This window comes from Schistocerca nitens, chromosome 2 (assembly GCF_023898315.1).
Source record: "Schistocerca nitens isolate TAMUIC-IGC-003100 chromosome 2, iqSchNite1.1, whole genome shotgun sequence".
NCBI classification, from domain to species: Eukaryota; Metazoa; Arthropoda; class Insecta; order Orthoptera; family Acrididae; genus Schistocerca; species Schistocerca nitens.
This window is the reverse complement of record NC_064615.1, coordinates 115,758,168-115,772,980: the sequence shown is the minus strand read 5'-3', so window position 1 is coordinate 115,772,980 and position 14,813 is coordinate 115,758,168.

The window sequence follows — 14,813 nt, the reverse complement described above, 5'->3', positions numbered from 1 at the left end:
TTACGTGAGATGCAGATTTAGGGCCCCAAGAAGACTTTTTAAGTACTTACCCGCTATGTGTAATCGGAGATTAGGACCCTTTTTTGTATCGTTCACCCGAGGCAGAACTGTAAGAAGTGTATTATTATTATTATTATTATTATTACTTAACTTAATAGCTCAGTAGCTAGACACTGGAACAGTAATAAGTTAAATCGTATCTTTCATATCTATTAAATAAGAGAACCACCACAAAGTTGCTTCGTACGACAGGTTAAATTGTTGACCTATCTTTGCCTTCTCTTTGTATCTAAACGGTTGAATACATTTTCCTTTCGTAGCTGATGTGGATTGGTTTAAGATTGCTGCATGCTTTTATCCCAGTTTACTTGCTTTTAGTGTATCGTGGCAGAAAAAAAAAGAAACAAAGAAAGGTAGGAAAAGCATAAACGATACGCAAATGTATTCTGAACTCTATAGTCGGGTTTTTCCACCTCGGCATTTTATAACTGCCTCTATGCCAGCCTACGTAATTTCAAACGCAAGTACTAGGTATAACATCTGCTTCAAACTATGACTGTGGTAAATATTTACAGAGTTCGGAACCTAAAGAAAGGGACAGGCAATTATGTATCAATCACACTGCAGTTGAGATACGCTATTAGTAAAGATTGCCGCATGCTTGAGGGATACATTTGTACCGACGATAACGTTCATTGAATGCTCATTATCCCTAAGGCATTTATGTTTTAAGCAGTAGTTTACTTCAGTAAAACCTTTTTGGCAGAAGTACAACAACTACACACACTGTGTGATTACGGCTCGGTAATAAATGACAGTATATGAAAGCATAGGAGTAAGAAACGTTACAGGAGAAAAACTGTCGATGCAATCTCTTATATAAACTTTCCGGCCGGAGGAGTCTGCTTTCAGAGTTACTAAATGGCTTGTTTCAGGTAATTTTCATTAATTTTTTATTGAAAACTGCTCCAGAATTGAGATATTTGTCCTTCAGCTTCGATTTTTCTTTGTAATAACGATGTTTTCCTATCTAGTATTGGTTACCTTTTTTAATTTTTTTGCTTTAGTAGCTGTCTGTCCGATTACGAAGTCTCGTAAACGGTTGGCCCTGACTAGTATTATTATGCTATCTGCCTGCATAGAACAACAACAAAGAATGAAATGAAAATTTTCGTTAACACAATTAATTAATTAAGTCCCCAGCAACTATAAAACCTATGAAACCAAAACACAAGTATAACTGTTCTGTGTGTGAAAGTGTGATTCAACGTACGCATCTGGCACGGTTCTTCTTCAATAACACAAGAAATTTTAAATAACATTTATACTGAATTAATTAAAGAAAATAGAAATACCATAATTACTCAAGAAAACCAGAATTACACTCTAATACAAGAACACAAGCCAGATGCTTTGTTGACTGAACCTGTAATGCTGCATTATTTAAGACATTGAGATAGTAAAAAGAAAAGGAAAAGTTTTTTTCTTTTACCTTCATATATTGACCAAAATCACTCTAATCATTACAATATATCTCCACACCGACTCGCTATTACCACATCTCAACAAGAACTTTTCAGTATCACATCTCAGCAAGCACTCCCTACTAGCACATCTCAACAAACACTCTCTGCTACGAGTTCTTAACAAGCACTGACTACCACGAGCTCTCCCCAAGCACTGACTGCCACGAGTCCTCGACAAGCACTGACTACTACGAGTTCTCAATAATCACTGCCAGTGGAGGCGGCGGAACAATACTCTCTAGCGCGATCTCTGGCGCTGTGGCTCAGTGTAGCCACCTTTCAACACGTAATTATAAATTTCTGATTAATTTTTAAACACTCTTCGTGTTGCAAGAATTGTTAAGTTTTAATGCAGCCCTTCAAAGAAAACTTGTACCTTTTAGTAGAAACACAAAGTAAGAACAAGCCTTAAATTCTACAGACTGATTGCACTATATCTGGTTCGTCTTACTAATAGAGGAACATACATTCATATGAATAGGCATTCGATTCTATGTTTGTAGTAGAATCCTGACTTCCGTTCTTATGTTAATATTATTTACTCTATAATGCTTTGTTTCGAAGAAGCTATCGTCTTTATGTTTTCCTTGTACTCTTAACGCATTTGTCTAAAAATAAACGCAGACGGGATGTATCTGTACACGGCGTCCCCACAGATTTAAAGCGCGCGCCGCGGCAGAGACTGTACTACGTTGTGGAACAGCCTGTAGAAGCGCCCTGTGACGTAGCAGGGTAGGCAGAGTGGGGACTCGCTCGCTCTCTCTTCAGTTAACCGACAGACTATACCACGCGGATTCTATCCAGCCCAGAGGTAGGTACCGTGAAGGTTGACGGTAACGCCCGTCTGTGAATAGGATGGATGACATAAATCCCAACAACGTGGTGGGCTGTGCGACGAATCACCGAGAAAACCGTCATCCCACAGGCAAATCCGTTTTTGTAAGGGATACTGATAGTGGTAGTTGTCGTGGAGAATTTTGCACGGCGTCTGGCTTATTACCCCTGCCCAAAAAGGAGGCCACTGGGAATATGTTCATAGTTTTCCAGTACATAGCTCGAGCAGTGATGCCTAGGCACTTGGAGGCTCATCTCTTGGCTTGTTGGGGACGCAGAGAGCAGCTGCAGGAGGGGCGGGGCAACTGTTGTATCGTGGGGCAGCCACTCCTGGCGCGTCCAGTTGCGAAAGATGAGAAACGGTGCCGGCTGCCGCTGCCCGGCCTAAGGTGATCCACCTCCTCCTCCTCCTCCTCCTCCTTCTTCTCCTGCCCGCTGAGATCACAGGCCGCAGGGTCCGCATTTGGGTCATGTCATTCATCTTAATGGCCTATTGCTCAGGCACCACCACGTCGAAATAAGGTGTTCGCCCTCAGTGATGTAAGAGACCTTTCTGTTTCTTACTACATACAAACATTCAATAAGGAATAGATGATACTAGGGAACAGGTCCTACTGAAAGCAGTTGGATTTGACAGCAAGCTGCACTGACCCACCACGAATACACCAACGAGAGCCTGGCACTGTCTGTTCTAATTGTGTTGCCACTTCCGCAGCACACAGCATTGTGCTTGCCAGGTGTCAGCAGGAAACCTTTACGTGCATGAAAATTTCACTTACAGAATGTATCAAAACGAATCAGCCGAACTGGCACGTCTATATTTCTGAAACTACATTATGGGCCATTAAAATTGCTACACCAGGAAGATGACGTGCTACAGACGAGAAATTTAACCTACAGGAAGAAGATGCTGTGATATGCAAATTGTGGTGTCACCGCCAGACACCACACTTGCTAGGTGGTAGCTTTAAATCGGCCGTGGTCCATTAGTACATGTCGGACCCGCGTGTCGCCACTGTCAGTAATTGCAGACCGAGCGCCGCCACACGGCGGGTCTAGAGAGACTTACTAACACTCGCCCCAGTTGTACAGCCGACGTTGCTAGGAAAGGTTCACTGAGAATTACGCTCTCATTAGCCGAGACGATAGTTAGCATAGCCTTCAGCTTAGTCAATTGCTACGACCTAGCAAGGCGCCATTTATCCTTTGCTATGTATCTAATGAAGCATGTACAGTAACAAGACCAATTTTCACCAATGGTGGATTAAAGTTAAGTATTCCAGCAGCTACGTACTTTTCTTTATAGCATTCATTAAGTATCCTGTTTCAGACCTCACGCCATCCTGCGTGAGCTTATAGCGTGCATTTCGGCTTCCTCAAACAACACGGTGTTGGCACTTCTGCCGACACATCACAAATGATCAGCTTTCCAGAGAATTCCCTGCGTCCTCGCATTCACACAAGCTTGGCGCCGGTGGCGACACCTACAACGTGCTGACATGAGGAAAGTTTCCAACTGATTTCTCATACACAAACAGCAGTTGACCGGCGTTGCGGGTGAAACGTTGTTGTGATGCCTCGTGTAAGGAGGAGAAATGCGTACCATCACGTTTACGACTTTGATAAAGGTCGGATTGTAGCCTATCGCGATTGAGGTTTATCGTATCGCGACATTGCTCCTCGCGTTGGTCGAGATCCAATGACTGTTAGCAGAATATGGAATCGGTGGGTTCGGGAAGGTAATACGGAACGCCGTGCTGGATCCCAACGGCCTCGTGTCACTAGTAGTCGAGATGACAGGCATCTTATCCGCATGGCTGTAACGGATCGTGCAGCCACGTCTCGATCCCTGAGTCAACAGATGGGGGCGTTTGCAAGACAACAACCACAGTTCGACGACGTTTGCAGCAGCATGGACTATCAGCTCGGAGACCGTGCCTGCGGTTACCCTTGACGCTGCATCACAGACAGGAGCGCCTGCGACGGTGTACTCAACGACGAACCTGGGTGCACGAATGGCAAAAAGTCTATTTTTCGGATGAATCCAGGTTCTGTTTACAGCATCATGATGGTCGCATGCGTGTTTGGAGACATCGCGGTGAACGAACATTGGAAGCGTGTATTCGTCATCGCCATACTGGCGTATCACTCGGCGTGATGGTATGGGGTGCCATTGGTTACACGTCTCGGTCACCTCTTGTTCGCATTGACGGCACTTTGAACGGTGGACGTTATATTTCAGATGTGTTACGACCCGTGGCTCTACCCTTCATTCGATCCCTGCGAAACCCTACATTTCAGCAGGATAATGCACGACCGCATGTTGCAGGTCCTGTACGGGCCTTTCTGGATACAGAAAATGTTCGACTGCTGCCCTGGCCAGCACATTCTCCAGAACTCTCACCAATCGAAAACGTCTGGTCAATGGTGGCCGAGCAACTGGGTCGTCACAATACGCCAATCACTACTCTTGATGAACTGTGGTATCGTGTTGAAGTTGCATGGGCAGCTGTACCTGTACACGCCATCCAAGCTCTGTTTGACTCAATGCCCAGGCGTATCAAGGCCGTTATTACGGCCAGAGGTGGTTGTTCTGGGTACTGATTTCTCAGGATCTATGCACCGAAATTGCGTGAAAATGTAATCACATGTCAGGTCTAGTATAATATATTGCCCAATGAATACCCGTTTATCATCTGCATTTCTTCTTGGTGTAGCAATTTTAAAGGCCAGTAGTGCAATAAACATACAGGACTACAATGAATTTTGTTTTTGATGAACGGGAAACTCAAAGATTTTTTCATACCTTCTTACGAGGGTAAGTCAAATTAAAACCTTAAATATTTTTTTAAAAATATTATTTATTGTGCAGAAGTGGTACAAAACTGTATCACTTTTCAACATAATCTCCCCCACGCTCAATGCAAGTCCTCAAGTGCTTACGAAGTGCATAAATTCCTTTAACAAAAAATTCTTTTGGTAGTCCGCGCAACCACTCATGCACCGCGTGGCGTACCTCTTCATCAGAACGGAACTTCTTTCCTCCCGTTGCGTCTTTGAGTGGTCCAAACATATGGAAATCACTTGGACCAAGATCTGGTGAGTATGGTGAATGAGGAAGACGCTCAAAATGCAGGTCTGTGATTGTTTCAACTCTTGTATGAGCAGTGTGGGGCCTTGCATTGTCATGCTGCAAAAGGACACCTGCTGACAGCAATCCATGTCGCTTTCATTTGATTGCAGGCCTCAGATGATTTTTTTAGGATATATGTGTATGATGCACTTGTGTCAGTGGTCCTTCTAGGCATATAATCCTCCGAAATGACGCCATTTCGTCCCAAGAGAGTCAGCATAACCTTCCCTGCTGATGGTTCTGTTCGAAACTTCTTTGGTTTTTGTGATGAGGAATGGCACCATTCCTTGGTCACTCTCTTAGTTTCCGGTTGGTGGAAGTGAATCCAGGTTTCGTCCCCAGCAACGACTCTTGCAGGGAAGCAATCACCTTCTCGTCCAAAGCACCGAAGAAGTTCTTCACAAGCATCAACACGTCGTTCTCTCATTTCAGGATTCAGCTGCCGTGGCACCCATCTTGCAGACACTTTGTGAAGTGGAGCACATCATGCACAATGTGGTGTGCTGACCAGTGACTAATCTCTAAACATGCTGCAGTGTCAATCAGTGTCACTCGGCGGTTTTCCTTCACTATAGCTTCAACTGCTGCAGTGTTCTGTGGAGTCACAATTCGATGTGCCTGACCTGGACGAGGAGCAACTTCCCCTGAAGTCTCACCATTTGCGAACTTCCTACTCCATTTTTAGACTTGCTGCTGTGACAAACATGCATCACCGTACTGAACCTTCATTCGTCGATGAATTTCAACAGGTTTCACAGCTTCACTACGCAAAAACCGAATAACAGAACGCTGTTCTTCCCTGGTGCAAGTCGCAAGTGGGGCGGTCATCTTTATAGTGATACTGCGACGGTATGTGTGCATCTGCACTATGCTGCCACTTACAGGCCATTCTGCACGCTGTTTGTAGCACGCTTACCAACTTAAAGGATAACGGGGCGAAATTTCGATTTGTTATTATAAATTTAAGGTTTCCATTTGACTCTCCCTCTTATAAGTGATCAATATGCCCGCCTTGATATGCACTGTATATGTCAATGCGCTATTCAAACTCTTCCTACACTGCAGCCAGCATGTCTTGAATTACAGTTTCTACAGCTGCTGTTATGTGATGTCTCAGTTCATTCATTGTTGTTGGTAACGGAGGTACATAAACAGAGCCTTTTATGAACCCCCACAAGAAATAATCACATGCGGTCAGATTTGGCGATATGGAGGCCAGTAATATAAGCACTGGTGCGACCGATCCATCGTCCAGTAACCCTTTGATTTAAAAATTCCCGCACTTCCAGATGCCAGTGTGGCGGTGCCCTATCCTGTTGATAAATGATGTCGTTTCAATCAGTCTCCAGCTATGGGAAAAGAAAGTTCTTCACCACATCAAGATATGTGCTTCCTGTAACAGTGTTCTTGGGGAAGAAAAATGGACCATACACATTTTCCCATGATACTGCACATAACATAATAAATTTTGGAGAGTCCCTCTCATGTTGTATAACTTCATGTGGTTTTTCCGTACCCCATATTCTCACATTATGACGGTTCACCTTTACATTTAAATAAAATATTGCATCGTCAGTAACACTAAGCGTGGATGAAAACTGTCATCCTCCATCCTGCCAAGAACGAAATTACAGAAGTTGTTGTTTGTCACCTTCACGAAGAGCTTTCAGTAGCTGAATTTTGTATGGTCTCATGCGTAAACGTCGACGCAACACAGGCCAGACGGACATCTGGGGCATTTTGAGCTGTCTAGCTGCAAGGCAAACGGATTTCTGCGAACTCCTTGTGAAACTATGGCGGATGTGTTCGACGTCTGTGTTAGACACTCGGGGACGACTCCGCGATTTGCCTTTATACAAGCATCCACATGAGTGCTAAAAGGAACTCGTTAAATTTCGGTTACACGATAAATCAGCCTAATCTAAAAGCCGTAAATTCAACTAAATACCTAGGTATTACAATTACGAACAACTTAAATTGGGAGGAACACTTAGAAAATGTTGTGGGGAAGGCTAACGAAAGACTGCGTTTTATTGGCAGGATACTTAGAAAATGTAACAGACCTACTAAGATACTGCCTACTATGCGCTTGTCCGTCCTCTTTTAGAATACTGCTGCGCGATGTGGGATCCTTACCAGATAGGACTGATGGAGTATATCGAAAAAGTTCAAAGAAAGGCAGCACCTTTTGTATTATCGCGAAATATGGGAGAGAGTGTCACAGAAATGATACAGGATTTGGGCTGGACATCATTAACAGAAAGGCGTTTTTCGTTGCGACGGAATCTTCTCACTAAATTCCAATCACCAACTTTCTCCTCCGAATGCGAAAATATTTTGTTGACACCGACCTACGTAGGAAGGAACGATCCCATGATAAAATAAGGGAAATCAGAGCTCGTACGTAAAGATATAGGTGTTCATTCTTTCCGCGCGCTATACGACATTGGAATAATAGAGAATTGTGAAGGTGGTTCGATGAACCCTCTGCCAGGCACTTAAATGTGATTTGCAGAGTATCCATGTAGATGTAGATGTAGAACCTGGTTCTCGGAATTTTCCACGGCATCGTCTAATGCCCTGTGGTGTAGGAGGATCCACAGCATTCCTAGTACGAAAGCCACGCAGAATAGTTATTACTCACCCGCACTGCGCATAACGTAGAACACAAAACGCTTTCTGTTGACCCGACACCATTTTTTCTAGAACTGAAGTGGGCGCACACTGCTGCTACCTAGCGGAAATCATGTAAAATTCGAGAGTTTGCTCTTTCCAACAGTACGTTGTTCACACAAATATCTCAAATAACATACTAGTTATGATTTTTTTAAAAACGGATGACTATTTTTGATACACTGTCTACATAAAAAATTTGTCCCCGTACGTAATTAAAATTAAGAAAGGGTTTTTTACATTATTGGTACACTAACGAGCTTACGACGTAACGGGAACGACAGACCTACATTTAAATAGTGTAAATGACCGTGTAATCATTTGGTTACCTAATCTCGTTATGTTACACTAACAAACTTAAAGAGTGTTAGTCGAGAGTGATTTAATTCCACTTGTCAGATTCAGAGCTGAAAAGTATGAAATTAAAATTGCCCTGTAACTCAAAAGCAATAAAACTGTTCTGGTATACTCACCATGTATCTTTACTCTAACATGCAAAAACCAGATCAAAAAATTTAAATAAACATCATTTTCTCGTATTAAATGTAACTGCCACAAGTATACGAGTATAGTATAGTATAGTACCAATGTTGTTAAATAAGTATGCACGAACTCAGAAATGTACTCACTTACTCAAATTCCACTGACACGCCCAAAACATTTCGCGTACAATTGCAACCGAACCAAAAATGTTCAAATGTGTGTGAAATCTTATGGGACTTCACTGCTAAGGTCATCAGTCCCTAAGCTTACACACTACTTAACCTAAATTATCCTAAGGACAAACACACACACACACCCATGCCCGGGGGAGGACTCGAACCTCCGCTGGGACCAGCCGCACAGTCCAGCAACCGAACCCATTCCAAACATGTGTACACTACCTGTTAAATTCGAACTCTACTCGGGCTGCCTTTCTCAGCCAATCAAAACAAAGCACACTTACGATAGGTTCGGGCGCATGTCGTATAATGGCGGAGGCAAAGCTGTTCACTTCAGAAAAAATGTTTATCTATTACTTGAGAAACCAGAACCAGCGAAACGTGCTTGATGAACTGAGTGAAATGTAGCCTGTGTGACTTTTATTTTAGTGAACAACAGAAAAACCGTAGGGTGGGATGTGAAGAAAACGCTACATTTATATGTAGGAACTGCTGCAATGACGATTTGTCATATATCGACACTTTACAATGTTACGATTGGTATATTTATTTTAAAGAGAAGATATACTACATTACTTTTACAACTGAAAGCCTGATCAGATTTCGTAATCTTTTTCGAAAATCTCTACTTTGCTTGCACCTCACCTCGTTGGAGGATTCCGAGATAGTGTGACGACGATGGTGCGCGATCCTGGTGTTTGACAGCTCCGCGTTGATATTAATGTCTCCAGATCTATTACACGTCTGCTGAAGGCTCTTCGGTAATTTCCAAGAGTGTTTGCGTACCGAAGTCGCGAGCTCCAAAAGATAGATATCGAACGTGCGATACTAAATCGATCATTCGACTGAGGTGCGGGCATTATGAGCATGTTTATAGTGGTCAATATAGCAACGACAAAAGAAGAGCGTTACTAAAATACTTGTACTTACGAAACAAAAGACTTACCTCATTCCTCGTCGACGTCGTCGTTATGAGAAATTGCATCTGATGTGTATGCTACGGGAAGCATTCCCTTTTTGCCGTAATCTGGGCAGACCCTGCCAATGTCACGCAAAAATATGGGTAGAGTATCAGATGCGTCAACTTCTCATTGCAACCGCAAGTTATGGAAATACAGATACTGAAACAAGTGGAGTTCGTCTCTTCCTCCTGCACACCCTTGATGGAGGATTTCATTGATTTCCACAGCCGCTAAGTGTTCTGGGGTTATCGGAAGACACGAACTCTACAGAGTGGTCGACGAACTCGTGGTTGAATGGTTGAAATGGCTCTGAACACTATGGGACTTAACTTCTGAGGTCATCAGTCCCCTAGAACTTAGAACTACTTAAACCTAACTAACCTAAGGGCATCACACACATCCGTGCCCGAGGCAGGATTCGAACCTGCGACCGTAGTGGTCGCGCGGTTCCAGACTGTAGCGCATGGAACCGCTCGGCCACTCCGGCCGGCGTCGTTGAATCCTTCTGTTTTCAGTGTCTTGTAGGACTGAAAGCAGCCTGTAATCATTTTGCTACCAAGCAGTGTAAAGTGCTTTATCACACTGACTAATGTTACCTTCTCTCTGGACAACACTCTTACCACAAAGAACTTCCGGGACTCTCGTTCTGTACCACCGAATACCCAAATATGTTTGATTTCATTCTTTAAGGGGCTCCGGAAAGGCTCAAAATCATGAAAAGTTCAATTTTTACTTTTTTGCGTTTTCTGAATCTGCAGACTATTACCTTTTAATAGATATATAATTTATTCAATTCCGAAGACTAAAACTATTTTTAAATTTTTTTTTTGAAATCTGTTCTGCATGGGCGTGACCCACTGTGGCGCCGTTAAACTGCTGTCAAATGGTGTTATTATTAACGTCCGTGTTCATCAGGTACATTTTTGTGATGTGAGATAAAGTATGTGTTGTGGCTAACCTGTGATGGTTCAATATATATCGCTGGTGTGATTGTCGATTGTTTCATGTTTATTTACTCTGTCGTTATCTCGAAAATATTCGTAATTAATTGTGTTTCTTGAGTCTCTGTTTCGTTGAAGTATAATAATGAGTAAAAGTAAATTTATTAGAAATCCTCTGAAGGCTTTTAAGAAAAGGAGAAATGTTGGAAAACCAAAGGTATTTAGAAATATGGGAATGAAGATAGGTTCTAACATGGTACGAGCGATGCTTGCTTTAGACAAGGAACGCCTTTGGGCTGCAGACAGGGCTGTAAAGAGTCTAGAAATACAAGCAAGAGTAAACAGGAGGAGGAACAAGAGGAAGCTGGAGGAGGAGTTTGCAGAGGATGAAGATAATCCATCCTATGGACCTGGAATGCACTAAAAAGTTAATCCAATCTTTGTCGCTCGATTCCCAAAACTTTTATTTTCTCATACTAATTACACGTTTTCTAAGGATCTTCCAAACATATTTGTTTCAAACTTTCAGTAAATGTTACACAGTACCTTCTGCATAATTTAACACAGCCTTTTTCCAAAAAACTGTATATTTTTGAATATATAAATAAAAAATTGCAAACAAATGTTGTGAATTTTCATTACAATTGAAAAAAAAATCATCTTTAATAACTGAACTAAAATTTTGTAAAATCCCTGTGTTAAGTTGTAGCCCATATTCCAATAAATAATCTGTAAAAAGTTCAACTTCCTACCTCAAATACTTTGTGAGGAAAGATGTAATTTATAAGCGTTATTTTAACATTGCAAGTATAGGGCGTACCGGAGCCCCTTAAAGGTCGTCCTCTCTTGTTTTTTCTTCTTGCTATGTGCGATTCGTCCACTTCAACAACTTTACTTGGTTCACCGATCGGTACTCTGTCGTTCGTCACTATTACCTATCACACTTCTCTGCAAAACCCGAAATGGTCGCACACCGCATTAGCAGATAAGTCAGTTTCCGATGCTGTTGCTTGCAGGGTGTAGTCCATAATACAGCAAAATACAAGAATTACGCCGGTCTGGATCGATAATTTGGAATAGTCAAACCATGTATTCTTCCTGATAGTCGTTCGCTTACCACAGTTTCCGCAATGAAATTGTAAAGGTATTTCACTATCGGAACTCCTCTTACGAACTTTTATAGACCGCGCCCCACCGCAGTCTACACACACACACTCCCTCCTTTCGTCATCCGGTATTAGTCCATATTTCCAACAAAAGCTCAAACCATTTTCTACGTCGCATAAGCATGGAATAAGGTTCTTCCACGTGAGACAATCGGCCGAAGAAACGTCTACAATATATTTTTATATAATTTATCATAACGACCGCCACCACAGTCGCGTAATCGATTTAGAATCGCACGTTCGATATCTATTATTTGGAGCCAGCGGCTTCGATTGGCAAACATTCTTGGAAATTACCGGCACTTCTAAGATTCCTGTACCGTCACCGTCGCCATCGTGAGCTTGGTGTCGTGCCATTGTAGTTCCCGAATGTGGACAATTTGCAATACGTGGCGCTCTCATATTTACACAGTATATTTGTCTCCATTATGTACTACTTCGTGGCACTCGCGAAACAGTTCCAGTTCGGTGATTGATACGACACAGTTCAATGCTTATTCGCATCAAAGCACAGTCCTCGGAACGTACAGACCTGTCATCGTGCACGCATTTTTTCACCAGTGACACACCGATTTGCGTCCACTACACACGCGAAAATTGTCTTAGTTCATCCACGACTAAAAAGCAGAGGGAATTCTTCGCAGTTTACACACTATTAATCATTGTTTTCATGCAGTTTACACGATACGGTGCACAAATTGATTTAAATGTTTTATCGGTGTCTCTATGTACGAAAAACAACACACCAGGAAACAAACCAATTATCAGCGCCCTTTTCGGTACAGCAACCACTCGTGTGTTCAGTTTCGATAGTCGAAAACAGGCTCTTTTCTACCTAAGACATATGCAAATACATTGAAACATTTACGTTCTGAAACACTACGTTTACTTGCGGCACCTCTTCCGAAAAACGAAAAACGCATTTCAGAAACCGTTCTTCGCTGTCGTGTTTATATGTTAAGGTCTGATGCGGATTTGCTAGTACAGTTAGACACGGCATCTGGAAAACAGCTGTTTCAGTTTCTGATTTAGTCAGCACAATCTCTACTTCTCTTCACGCAAATATTAGAGGTCGACAGAATCGTGCTCAGTCTAATATTTCTGCTTCTCTTTTACTGCACAGTACCCGTCCATATTAGCCGATTATTTTGAGAATAAGGCATCAACGGATCACCAATTTAGTATCGGAGGGCAGGGTGGAGGTTAAAAATCGTAGAGGAAAACCAAGAGATGAATATACTAAACAGATTAGAAGGATGTAGGTTGCATTAAGTACTCGGAGATGAAGAATCTTGCACAGGATAGAGTAGCATGGAGAGCTGCATCAAACTAGCCTCTGGACTGAAGACCACAACAACAACAACAAGACGTCACCTAACAGTTATGGAAGTGGAAAACCGGCAGCTAGAAATGTATCTCCGTAATTTATTTTGGTGTGTTTTCATGACCACCCAGATAAGTCATTCTGAAATCCGGTAACGAAATCCGCTTTTGGGAGGCCCATGTAGATATAGTGTAAGATATATTACTTGAATTTATTGATATTTATTGATTAACATAACGAATAAAACAAAATAATAAAAATAGAGGAAGGCGAGAACACAAAGATGTGATTATATGGCAGTGATAAAAGTGGTCGGCGGAGGTTCGAGTCCTCCCTCGGGAATGGGTGTATATGTTTGTCCTTAAGATAATTTAGGTTAAGTAGTGTGTAAGCTTAGGGACTGATGACCTTAGCAGTTAAGTCCCATAATATTTCACACACATTTGAACATTTTTTTTATAAAAGTGGTAGTGCGACCTCCAGGCCAGATGTGAGGAAACGCGGATCAGCAAATCGTAAGTAATTACTTTTTTTACAGAAATCGCGACGTGAACTGTTTGATAATCTAAAACTAACAAAATTCTATCGTTATAGATCCCACCGATGATGCCTTAGAACAGGAGAAGGCGAAACGCGTATGGGATACATAAATTAAGTAGCAGCAGGAAAAGGTAATTTTATTTACAAAATAAGTATTTATATGCTTGCTGCGGAGGATGGTCACACAAACAAATTTGTTATAGAGGAAAAATTATTTATATAGGCACCTTATAGCTGTACAACACCTACAACGTAGCGTTTATGGATTATGAAAAAGCTTTCGGCGAAGTCAGTAGATACCTGCCGTGGCAAATTACGGAAAAAAAGAAGCTTCCCAAAGCATATAATTAGCTCTGTAGAAATTCTTTGCAAATAGACAGAAAAATTACAATCACAGATGGAGGTAACTTCCAAACACTTAACAAGTACAGAGGGAGTTAGATAAGAATGTCACCTGTTTCCAACGGTATCCAAATTGCTCCGTTGATCTGAAACTTGGATTCGAACTCAGAAGGATATAAGCAGGATTCAGGCTGCGAAAATGAGATTTCTCCGTAGTGTTAAAAGTTGCACCAGAGAAGGTACTTCAGAAGTGAAGAACTAAGAAATGAATTACAAGCCGATTCAGTAGACGAGATAAGAGATTTAAACAGAAATAGGTGGTGCGAACATGTAGACAGACTGCTTGAGAATAAACCTACAAAACAAACTCTTACTACAAACCTAACGAGATAGAGGGGAAAACCACGGAAGACATGGCTGGATCTTGTGACCAGAAAACGTGATATCACCTGATCCGTGAAGGGAGAAGAAGAAGAAAAAGAAGAAGACGAAGAAGAATAAGAAGAAAAAGTTAATTGTCAAAATCGAAAATTTATGCAGACAATAACAGATACAAGTGCAGATATTTTTATATGTGGAACTTTAATACATACATGTATCAGTCTGCTGGTTGTTTTTTCTGTGCGTCGAACAGTCTTCCCACAAAGCATATCACCTAATGTTTGCTGCATGGTCGTAACTGCACCCTACGTAAACTACACCTCTCGGTA